This window comes from Pristiophorus japonicus, chromosome 3, assembly GCF_044704955.1.
Source record: "Pristiophorus japonicus isolate sPriJap1 chromosome 3, sPriJap1.hap1, whole genome shotgun sequence".
NCBI classification, from domain to species: domain Eukaryota; kingdom Metazoa; phylum Chordata; class Chondrichthyes; family Pristiophoridae; genus Pristiophorus; species Pristiophorus japonicus.
In genome coordinates, this window is record NC_091979.1 from 154,348,852 (window position 1) to 154,361,796 (window position 12,945).

The window sequence follows — 12,945 nt, forward strand, 5'->3', positions numbered from 1 at the left end:
ATGTTGTTTTATTGATTTTCAGAACCTTGCATTTCTTCTTTTTCTGATTATACATTCTGATCGCACATTTGTCAAATTTAATTTTTCTCTTGATGTATTTTCTCCACTACTTACAGTCCAGATTTGTACAAATCAGTTTGAAACATTTTTTTGCAGCACTCTAGAATACTCTTTGGAATAAAGAACCTTACAGCAAATTAGTATTCAGGAACTGTTCTTAAAGCTTTGCACACCAACAAAATGACATTTCATTGCAGAAGCCTCCAATGGCCATTAATGGTGTTCAGATTAGTCTTTCTGTGCCAAACTGAACACTTTTTGCCACTTGCTTCTGTCCACGTAGCCAGGGTTTCAAATAAAGGTTTAAAAAAATATTGTTTGTGCCGAGAAGATACGGAATTTTAACTTTGAATATTTTAATATTGAATAAAAGTAACTTTTTACATATAGTGTTTAAATTGTAATAATAATTTTTTTAAGGCTGCTTACCTCGTAACATGATTTGTTTTTAACCCTTTATTCTTTACCTGCAAATCCCTCTTGAATCAATCATCCATGTGGCTTAGAGTTTGAGACCTGCTCTGAGGCCATTCCCAGCACCACTTTCAGATAACCACTAGATGGCATGTGAGAGTAACCCAGAGCAGACAATCTCCCCATTCCTGCTTTCAGCTCCTCCTCACCACAATGTGACTGACATTGGGAACTCACTGGGTGGAGGAATTAAACCCACTCCATGCCATGCCACCCAATTTCTATCACAATTTTAACCGCAATTTTCTTTAAAACATGAATGAGTAGTGCGGCAGAAGATAAGAACCTGCAATGTGAAAACAATGTTACCATCACCGTATTATTTGTACGTTCGCTTATGCTCAGTTTACTAGACAAGAATGTTCTGTTAAATGGTTAGATAGGTAAGAACTGGGCAGTGCTGAGGTGCACAAATGAGGCACTACATTGATTGTAATGAAAAATTAATATTTAAAATAAATAAAAATAAGCAAAAAATGTACTAACTCCTGTGAGAGCATGACTGCTATTGCAGAGGTTATAGAAAAGTGAAGCATATGTTTAACATTGTCTTGCCTGAGCAGATACTCAGTTTCATTCGGTATATAGTCAATGAACAGGAAGCGCTGGGCTTTTAATGAGCTATGATGGGAGATTGAAGCAGTGCTGCATCTACATATAGTGACTTTAATCTACATATAGATTGGGCTAACCAAACTGGTAGCAATACGGTGGAGGAGGATTTCTTGGAGTGTATAAGGGATTGTTTTCTAGACCAATATATTGAGGAACCAACTGGAGAGTGGCCATCCTAGACTGAGTGTTGTGTAACAAGAGAGGATTAATTAGCTATCTTTTTGTGCGAGGCACCTTGGGGAAAAGTGACCATAATATGGTAGAATTCTTCATTAAGATGGAGAGTGACACAGTTAATTCAGAGACTAAGGTCCTGAACTTAAAGAAAGGTAACTTCGATGGTATGAGACGTGAATTGGCTAGGATAGACTGGCAAATAATACTTAAAGGGTTGGCGGTGGATAGGCAATGGCAGACATTTAAAGATCACATGGATGAACTTCAACAATTGTACATCCCTGTCTGGCTTAAAAATAAAATGGGGAAGGTGGCTCAACCGTGGCTAACAAGGGAAATTAGGGATAGTGTTAAATCCAAAGAAGAGGTATATAAATTGGCCAGAAAAAGCAGCAAACCTGAGGACTGGGAGAAATTTAGAATTCAGCAGAGGAGGACAAAGGGTTTAATTAGGAGGGGGGAAATAGAGCATGAGAGGAAGCTTGCAGGGAACATAAAAACTGACTGCAAAAGCTTCTATAAATATGTGAAGAGAAAAAGATTAGTGAAGACAAATGTAGGTCCCTTGCAGTCAGAATCAGGTGAATTTAAAATGGGGAACAAAAAAATGGCAGACCAATTGAACAAATACTTTGGTTCTGTCTTCACTAAGGAAGACACAAATAACATTCCGGAAATACGAGGGGACCGAGGGTCTAGCGAGAAGGAGGAATTGAAGGGAATCCTTAGTAGTCAGGAAATGGTGTTAGGGAAATTGATGGGACTGAAGGCTGATCAATCCCCAGAGCCTGATAGTATGCAATCCAGAGTACTTAAGGAAGTGGCCCTAGAAATAGTGGATGCATTGATGGTTATTTTCCAACATTCTATAGACTCTGGGTCAGTTCCTATGGATTGGAGGGTAGCTAATGTAACACCACTTTTAAAAAAAGGAGGGAGAGAGTAAACAGGGAATTAGAGACCAGTTAGCCTGACATCGGTAGTGGGGAAAATGTTGGAATCAATTATTAAAGATATAATCGCAGCGCATTTGGAAAGCAGTGACAGGATCGATCCAAGTCAGCATGGATTTATGAAAGGGAAATCATGCTTGACAAATCTTCTGAAATTTTTTGAGGATGTAACTAGTAGAGTGAACAAGAGAGAACCAGTGGATATGGTGTATTTGGACTTTCAAAAGGCTTTTGACAAGATCCCACACAAGAGATTAGTGTGCAAAATTAAAGCACATGGTATTGGAGGTAATGTATTGAAATGGATAGAAAACTGGTTGGCAGACAGGAAGCAAAGAGTAGGAATAAATGGATCCTTTTCAGAATGGCAGGCAGTGACTAGTGGGATACCGCAAGGTTCAGTGCTGGGACCCCAGCTGTTTACAATATACATTAATGATTTAGACAAAGGAATTGAATGTAATATCTCCAAGTTTGCAGATGACACTAAGCTGGGTGGCAGTGTGAGCTGTGAGGAGGATGCTAAGAGGCTGCAGGGTGACTTGGACAGGTTAGGTGAGTAGGCAAATGCATGGCAGATGCAGTATAATGTAAATAAATGTGAGGTTATCCACTTTGGTGGCAAAAACAGGAAGACAGAATATTATCTGAATGGTGACAAATTAGGAAAAGGGGAGGTGCAACGAGACCTTGTACATCAGTCATTGAAGGTTGGCATACAGGTACAGCAAGCGGTGAAGAAGGCAAATGGCATGTTGGCATTCATAGCCAGGGGATTTGAGTATAGGAGCAGGGAGGTGTTACTACAGTTGTGCAGGACCTTGGTGAGGCCACACCTTGAATATTGTGTACAGTTTTGGTCTCTTAATCTGAGGAAGGACATTCTTGCTATTGAGGGAGTGCAGCAAAGGTTCACTAGACTGATTCCCGGGATGGCAGGACTGAAATATAAAGAAAAACTGGATGAACTAGGCTTATATTCACTGGAATTTAGAAGAATGAGAGGGGATCTCATAGAAACATAAAATTCTGACAGGACTGGACAGGTTAGATGCAGGATGAATGTTCCCGATGTTGGGGAAGTCCAGAATCAGGGGTCATAGTCTAAGGATAAGGGGTAAGCCATTTAGGACCGAGATGAGAAGAAACTTCTTCACTCAGAGAATTGTGAACCTGTGGAACCTATATTCAAAAGGGAGTTAGATGTGGCCCTTACAGCTAAAGGGATCAAGGGGTATGGAGAGAATGCAGGAATGGGGTACTGAAGTTGCATGATCAGCCATGATCATATTGAATGGTGGTGCAGGCTTGAAGGGCCGAATGGCCTACTCCTGCACCTATTTTCTATGTTTCTATGTTTCTAACTCGATACACTGAATACTGTAAACTAACACAGGTACAAAGCCAGCTCTGCTTTATTAGGGCCCAAAGCGATCACATTACATGCTGGCTTGCCTTTTATACCTGGGCCGCACACACGTGCGTATAGCTCAATGACCTCCGACAGTGGCGCCTAGTAACCCCAAGCATACATACATGACAGTGTCCTTATAACGTTTCCTCTGCCCACCTTTGGCTCGTTTGCTGTGAAGAAGTTCCGAGTAGAGTGCTTGCTTTGGGAGTCTCGAGACTGGCATGCGAACTATGTGGCCTGCCCAGCGGAGCTGATCAAGTGTGGTCAGTGCTTCAATGCTGGGGATGTTGGTCTGGTCGAGGACGCTAATGTTGGTACATCTGTCCTCCCAGGGGATTTGTAGAATCTTGCGGACACATCATTGGTGGTATTTCTCCAGTGACTTGACGTTACAACTATAATGCAACTCATTCGTTGTATCTGTGCAGTGGTGCAGCAAAATAGATTGTTACTGCAATCCAGCAACTCCACAACATTTGCAGCAGAGCTCCCAGTGCCCGAGATTCTAAGCACAATGGGTTTCACTCACGGATGCTCAATTTGGTAGTTTATAGGCTCCACCTTTACATAAGGCCATCTCTTCCATCTTCAATATGCTATTATATCTAATGCAGATAGATAACACACTAGATTCACTGACTTCATTGCCACTCAAAGATTACTTCGGAAATTAGCCAATAGAGTAAAGAGCTGGCAAGGAGATAGGTGCACAGGAGGGAGGTGCATAGGATGAAGGGGCACAGGCGGGAGGGGCACAGGAGGGAGGGGCACAAGAGGGAGGTGCATAGGAGGGAGGGGCACAGGAGGGAGGGGTACAGGAGGGAGGGGCACAGGAGGGAGGGGCACAGGAGGGAAGGGCACGGGAGGGAGCGGCACGGGAGGGAGGCAGGATTAGCACGTGGTGAGTCACCAGGCACAAGTGTGCTGCAGCCAGGGCAAGGGGAAAGGGTAGCGCAGGTGCCAGTTCCCTGGAGGGTGAGGGCGCACACGAGTTCTGCTGCACGGGACACAGATGAAGACATCGATAGGGCGGTCTATAAATTAAAACTGATGGGTATGCACACTAAAATGCTTTGTGCATTGGCAGGCCTATCAGAAAGCTTTAGTGCAATGTCAAGGGGCATGGAGGAGTCTAGCACCAACCTTGCACAGGGCTTTGCGCATAGCTTGGAGCCCATCTTTTCCAGCATAGAAGGGGTTAGATCCATTAGAGCACTTGTAGATCCAAAAATCATGCAACCACTGATAACCGATGCTTCAGCTTCCATTGCAGCACAAACAGAAGCCACCCAAAGTCTGAGTGCTGCAATGGAAGCTCAGACTGAAGTCATGCTGGCTCAGCTTGTTGTAATGCAACATCGACTGCTGTCATCATGGCTGGGGTTACCACTGAAAGGAGCTTGCAGTGTGTCACTGCAATCAGTCCTCCAACAGATCACTTGGATTGCTGAGGTGCCGCCCCGAGGGGGAAGTGGCTTTGTGGAACACGAATCTGCTGCACTCTCTCAGGATAACAGCATTCATCCCCCCACCACTGCCACTCCTCCAGTGCCCTTGCTGTTGCTTGTCAGCCAGCCAAGCCAGACAGCAACCGCCTATGCCGAGGTGCTGCAGTCCAAAGCCAGGCCTACTAGGCCCAGACTTGCTCGAGGTCACCTGGCAAGGCCATCTGCAGTCTCCCTCACTGAAAGTCAGCAGCCACCCACCAGCCATGCTGCAGCCACAGGGGTAGCACTGCATAGAAGCATTAAGCCAAGCAAAGGCACACAGAAGACAGGCACTAAGGGAATGCATAAGGGCGATTAGTTGTGCTGTGTATCTGTAAAGCATGCACTCCCATGTTCTGCCACCAGGGAGCTCATCCCCTGAAGTCCCAAGGGGTCCCAGCATCCCTTGGGAGCACTGTATATAAGCCGGCCCCTAAGACCTGTTCCTCACTCTGGAGCGTCTTATTAAAGACTGATGTCACTGTTACTTTAACCTCCCTGTGTGCCGCCTCATCTGTGTTAGGAACACAATAACTGGCGACGAGAATACGAATCCAACGCAAAGATGCGGCGAACTGTGGGAATCCTGGAGAAGTTCTTGGAGGGTGAGGACTGTGAAACCTATGTCGAATGGCTAGACCAGTACTTTGTAGCCAACGAGCTGGACGGAGAAGGAAGCGCTGCAAAAAGGAGAGCGGTCCTCCTCACAGTCTGCGGGGCACCGACCTACAGCCTCATGAAGAATCTTCTGGCTCCGGTGAAACCCACAGATAAGTCGTATGAGGAGCTGTGTACACTGGTTTGGGAGCATCTTAACCCGAGGGAGAGCGTGCTGATGGCGAGGTATCAGTTCTACACGTGCCAGCGATCTGAAGGTCAGGAAGTGCCGAGCTACGTCACCGAGCTAAGGCGACTTGCAGGACAATGTGAGTTTGATGGCTACCTGGAGCAAATGCTCAGAGACCTTTTTGTATTGGGCATTGGCCACAGAACCATCCTACAAAAACTTTTGACTGTAGAGATACCGACCCTCAGTAAGGCCATTGCGATAGCACAGGCGTTTATGTCTATCAGTGATAACACCAAACAAATCTCTCAGCACACAAGTGCTAGCAATGTTCATAAATTAACTGGAACTGTGTTTGCGAGCAGAAATGTACAGGGCAGAACCCACGAGTCTGCAACTGCCAGCAGGCCTCAGGCGACCCAGATGACTCAGAGTCCCCAATAAAGGATGAATGCAAGTCAATTCACACCTTGTTGGCATTGTGGAGGCTTCCATTCAGCCTATTCATGCTGCTTCAAAGGGTATGTTTGCAAGAGCTATGGAACAATGGGGCACCTCCAACAAGCTTGCAAATGAGCTGCAAGCTCTGCAAAATCTGCTAACCACCACGTGGCAGAGGACGATCGGTCCATGGTGGATCAAAGCAATTTTGAGCTTCAGAGAGAGGAGGCAGATGCTGAGGTACACGGGGTGCACACATTTTCGACGAAATGTCCACCTATAATGCTAAACATAAAATTGAATGGCTTACCCGTAGCCATGGAACTGGACATGGCGCTTGCCAATCCATCATGAGTAAAAAGATGTTTGAGAGACTGTGGTGCAACAAGGCATTCAGACCAGCCCTGAGCCCCATCCACACGAATCTGAGAACGTACGCCAAAGAACTTGGGCTCCTGGGCAGCGCCATGGTCAAGGTCACCTACGAGGGCACGGTGCACGAACAGCCACTCTGGATTGTCCCGGGCGATGGCCCCACACCGCTTGGAAGGAGCTGGCTGGGCAAAATCCGTTGGAACTGGGATGACATCCAAGCGCAATCACATGTCGATGAGGCCTCATGAACCCAGGTTCTTAACAAATTTCCTTCCCTTTTTGAGCCAGGCATTGGAAACTTTTCCGGGGCGTAGGTACAGATCCACTTGATCCCAGAGGCACAACCCATTCACCACAAGGCGCGAACGGTACCTCACATGATGAGGGAGAGAGTGGAAATCGAGCTGGACAGGCTGCAACGCGAGGGCATCATCTCCACAGTGGAATTCAGCGAGTGGGCCAGCCCGATTGTTCCAATACTCAAAAGTGATGGCACAGTCAGGATTAGCGGCGATTAATCGCTTCTCGCTACAGGACCAATACCCGCTACCTAAGCAGATGACCTATTTGCGATGCTGGCAGGAGGCAAGACCTTCACCAAGCTCGACCTGACTTCGACCTACATGATGCAGGAGCTGGAGGAGTCTTCGAAGGGCCTCACCTGCATCAACACGCACAAGGGACTGTTCATCTACAACAGATGCCCATTTGGAATTCGGTCGGCTGCAGCGATCTTCCAGAGAAACATGGAGAGCCTACTCAAGTCGGTACCTTACACGGTGGTCTTTCAGGACGACATATTGGTCACGGGTCGGGACACCGCCGAGCACCTACAAAACCTGGAGGAGGTCCTCCAGCGACTGGATTGCGTAGGGCTGCGACTGAAGAGGTCGAAATGCGTCTTCATGGCAACAGAAGTGGAGTTTTTGGGGAGAAAGATCGTGGCGGACGGCATTCGGCCCACAGACGCCAAGACAGAGGCTTTCAGGAACGCGCCCAGGCCATAGAACGTCACGGAGATGCGGTCGTTCCTGGGACTCCTCAACTATTTTGGTAACTTCCTACCAGGGTTAAGCACCCTTTTAGAGCCCCTACATGTGTTATTGCGCAAAGGTGAGAACTGGGTATGGGGAAAAAAACAAGTAATTGCTTTTGAGAAAGCCAGAAACATTTTATGCTCCAAGAAGCTGCTTGTATTGTATAACCCGTGTAAAAGACTTGTGCTAGCATGTGACGCGTCGTCGTACGGAGTCGGGTGTGTATTACAACAAGCTAACGTTGCGGGGAAGTTGCAACCTGTCGCTTATGTTTCCAGGAGTTTGTCTAAGGCCGAGAGGGCGTGCAGCATGATTGAGAAAGAGACATTAGCGTGTGTGTTCGGGGTAAAGAAAATGCATCAGTACCTGTTTGGCCTGAAATTTGAGCTGGAAACCGATCACAAGCCCCTCACATCCCTGTTCGCTGAAAACAAAGGGATAAATATTAATACCTCAGCCCGCATACAAAGGTGGGCACTCGCGCTATCAGCGTATAACTATACCATCCGCCACAGGCCATGCACCGAGAACTGTGCGGATGCTCTCAGTCGGCTACCATTGCCCACCACGGGGGTGGAAAGGGCGCAGCCTGCAAACTTGTTGATGGTGGCGCAGCCCGCAGACTTGTTGATGGTCATGGAAGCGTTTGAAAATGATAAATCACCTGTCACGGCCCGCCAGATTAGCACTTGGACCAGCCAAGATCCTCTGCTGTCCCTAGTAAAAAACTGTGTACTGCATGGGAGCTGGGCCAGCATCCCCGTTTAAATGCAAGAGCCAATCAAGCCGTTCCAGCGGCGAAAGGACGAGCTGTCCATTCAGGCAGACCGCCTGTTGTGGGGTAACCGCGTAGTGCTGCCAAAAACGGGCAGGGAGACGTTCATCTCGGATCTCCACAGCACACACCTGGTATAGTAATGATGAAAGCGATGGCCAGATCCCACGTGTGGTGGCCCGGTATCGACTCTGACTGAGAGTCCTGTTTACGGCAATGCAGTGTGTGTGCTCAGTTGAGCAAAGCGCCCAGAGAGGCACCACTAAGTTTGTGGTCCTGGCCCACCAGACCATGGTCGAGGATCCATGTCGACTATGCGGGCCCGTTTCTCGGTAAAATGTTCCTGGTGGTGGTGAATGCTTTTTCAGTCCTGTGTACGGCAATGCAGGTGAGACCCTTTGAAGACTCCTCTAGCTCCTGCGTTATGTAGGCCGAAGTCAGGTCGAGCTTGGTGAACGTATTGTCTCCTGCCAGCATCACTCAGATGAGGCTGCACACAGGGAGGTTAAAGTAACAGTGACCTCAGTCTTTAATAAGACACTCCAGAGGGAGGAACAGGCCTTAGGGGCGGCTTATCTACAGTGCTCCCAAGGGATGCTGGGACTCCTTGGGACTTCTGGGGATGAGCTCCCTGGTGGCGGAACATGGGAGTGCATGCTTTACAGATACACAACAAGTTGACTTTTGTATGAAATATTAGAATGGTTTGATTTATAAATTTCATTTGGAATGTTTGTTTTGTGGTGGCTTTTGTTGTAGCATTATGGCCAAGAGGCTGCTGTGACTGTCAGTAAGAGAGGGAAGGTGGTTGTGGGACTGTGGACGAATAAGGAATTGGGGTTGCGTTCACTGGTACTGGAGTTGGATGAGTTGATCACAGACAGCCCAAGCAGAAAGTGGCTGTCTGAGTCCTCCTCCTCCCTTCCTCCTCTTCCTCCTCCTTCACCTCCTCCTCAGCTGGTCTCTGTATGCCTGGTGGCAGGTGGTGTACCTTCAATATGACAAGGTTGTGGACCATACAGCAGACCACGACAAATTTTGAGAAGCATTCTGGTGAGTACTGCAGGGCTCCTCCAGAGAGGTCCAGGCTGCAAAAACATTGTTTAAGGATGCCAATAGTCTGCTCGATCACATTCCGTGTGGCAGCATGGCTTTCATTATATGCATGCTGGTTACTTGTGGTTGGGTTGTGCACCGGTTTCATAACCCATATCGTCAGCAGATAGTCCTTGTTGCCCAGTAGTCACCCTCTAGTTTGGTGTGGGGGCTCAAATATAGATTGCACAGTGGACTGCTGCAGAATGAAGGCACCATAACTGCTACCTGGAAACCAGGCATTGACCTGCATGATGCGCTGAGTATGGTCACATACTGGCTGGACGTTGAGGGAGTGGAATCCCTTCCGGTTGTGGTAAATTTCCCAATTGACATGTGACACCCGCAAAGCGACATGTGCGCAGTCAATGGCACCCTGCACCATGGGGAATTCTGCAATCCTGACAACGCCATGTGCTCACTCTGCCTTCTCTCTGGCAAGAGAGAATGAAAGGTATTCAGCTCTCTTTGCATACAGAGCCTCAGTGACCTCCTGCAGAGAGGAGTGGACTGCAAACTGGGATATGTTGCAAATATCAGCTGCTCCATCCTGGAAGGAGCCTGATGCATAAAAGTTCATGGCCACGGTCAGCTTGACAGCCACTGGCACTGCAGTCCTCACCCAGCTCTGAGGCTGCAGTTCTGCCAGCTATAGGTGGCAGATTGCAGTGAGCACCTCCTTAGTGAAGCGGAGACATTGCACACACTGTCCCTCGCTGAGTTGAGGTAGGAGAACTGTTCCCAGAAGACCCTGGGTGGATATGACATCCTGCTGAGAGCCCTTCTCCCCGTCCTCCTCCTACCTCTATGAGCAGCTTGTCCAGCTCTGTGCCACCTCTGTTCATTCTCCCTGTCATGCTACAGGCCAAAGGGGTATACAAACTACTGCACCAATGTCTTGGAGCAACTGGTCTGAGCAAAAGACTTTCAAGTTAGTACCGTCCTTGAGCATGTGCCACAACACTCCCTACAGACTTTAGGCAACTTTAAAGAACTCTAGAAAGCACCAAACACTTGTACAAATTCAGCAACAGCCAGTAGAAATCAATCAGCAACTAACCTGTAAGTAGGTGATGGTCCCTTTAAATAACGCTGATGGGGGTCCTTCCTGTTGCTGACACGTGTTCAACTATGTGAGGTTAAGAGAGGGCATGAGCTCCAGTGCTGAGGTCGAAAATGGCAGCACTGGCGTCAAATCAGCACATCACGATCTGCATTCTATGCATACGTCCGGTGTACACTCTCTGCAACAATTCTAACACCCTCACCAAATTGTGTCTTGCACAGCGCACACAAGAAGTGTGTTGCTTGAACGCGATTCTGGACACAAAACAGCTGAAAAATGGGTGCAACGAAGCTGAATTTGACAGCCCGTCTGTTTTTATTTCGATTTCCTACATCTGCAGTTTTTTGCTTTTGTTTTATAACATTATTTATCATTATTGTTTTTTATGTACCTAGGAAAATGGTATATGGCTTTCAACAAGTTTGTTTGCTACAAAGTGTAATTAGAACAGATATTTCAACATCAAGTGGAATTACAGCAATATTATAAGATTAGGTGGAGTGTGCCATTAAACCCAAGCAAGGGTTGCTCGATTATAACTTTCAAGGAATGGAGGGATTTCCAGAAATAGCACAAGAAGAAAAAAGTGATACTTCTGATCAATAGAGCAAGTGCTACCAGAAAAGGATTACGCATCAAAGAAGTATTGTGATGACTGACTGTGTCAAAGACCACCAAGCGGTTTAGTGGATTGCAGGTTCCTTCTGGCGCATCCCCATGGTGAGTTCTTGAGTCAACCAGGAAGACTGAACAGAGGGTGTTGCTTCTCCTAAAGGATGATGGGTAGATCAGAGGGTAAGTAAACCCAGACAGTGCCCATGCTGGAGGGTGCTTGTAAACTAGTGATGGAAAGCCTAAAAAAACAGGAGAAAAATATTAAATTTAAGAAATGGGAGCATTTGAGGGGTCGGCAGGGGGCGGGTGAGGGATTTATTTAATCTTCGTATTCAGATCCCAGGACGTTTACAATTTAGTAGCAATCCTGTTTTAGAATTCCAGCCTACTGTAACTGAGAACCAGATCACCTTCTGCTCATCTGACGAGAGTGTCAGTCACATGAGATACACAATGCAATATTGACACCTGAATAAGCAAAAGCAAATAAACATCACTGCTGTTCTAACCTTTGAAAGTGTAGCGAGTGCTTCATTTAGAAACATAGAAACATAGAAAGTAAGTGCAGGAGTAGGCCATTCGGCCCTTTGAGCCTGCACCACCATTCAATATGATCATGGCTGATCATGCAACTTTAGTACTCCATTCCTGCTTTCTCTCCATACCCCTTGATCCCTTTAGCCATAAGGGCCACATCTAACTCCCTTTGGAATATATCTAATGAACTGGCCTCAACAACTTTCTGCGGTAGAGAATTCCTCAGGTTCACAATATTCTGAGTGAAGAAGTTTCTCCTCATCTCGGTCCTAAATGGCTTATCCTTAGACTGTGATCTCTGGTTCTGGACTTCCCCAACATCGGGAACATTCTTCCTGCATCTAACCTGTCCAATTGCGTCAGAATTTTATATGTTTCTACATTACATACATAACATTTGACGACGAGGTAACTTAAAAACCTTTGCATGCAAAAATGAGCACAATTGGAATTCTGGAGAGATTCATGGAGGGAGAGGACAGGCCAGATTTTGTAGCTCGCCTGGACCAGTACTTCGTAGCAAACAAAATGGAGGAACCCACTGACGCAGTTAGGCATTCTGAAAATCTATGGACTCATAAAGAATCTTCTCTCGCCTGCAAGTCCAACAGACAAAGACTATGAGCAATTATGTGCTCTGGTATGTGACCATCTCAAACCAGAAGAAAGCATCATCATCTCACGATATCGATTCTACAAGCACGTTCGTTCTGAGGGCCAGGATGTGTCAGAATTCGTTACCGACTTAAGACGTCTAGCTGGACCGTGCAAGTTCGAAAACACGTTGGGAGACATGCTGCGGGACTTCTTTGTAATCAGCATCAACCATGAGGTGATCTTGCATAAGCTACTGGCAGCGGAGACGCTGGATTTGAGCAAGGCCATCACAATTCGAAACATAGAAAATAGGTGCAGGAGTAGGCCATTCGGCCCTTCGAGCCTGCACCGCCATTCAATAAGATCATGGCCGATCATTCGCTCAGTACCCCTTTCCTGCTTTCTCTCCATACCCCTTGATCCCCTTAGCCATAAGGGCC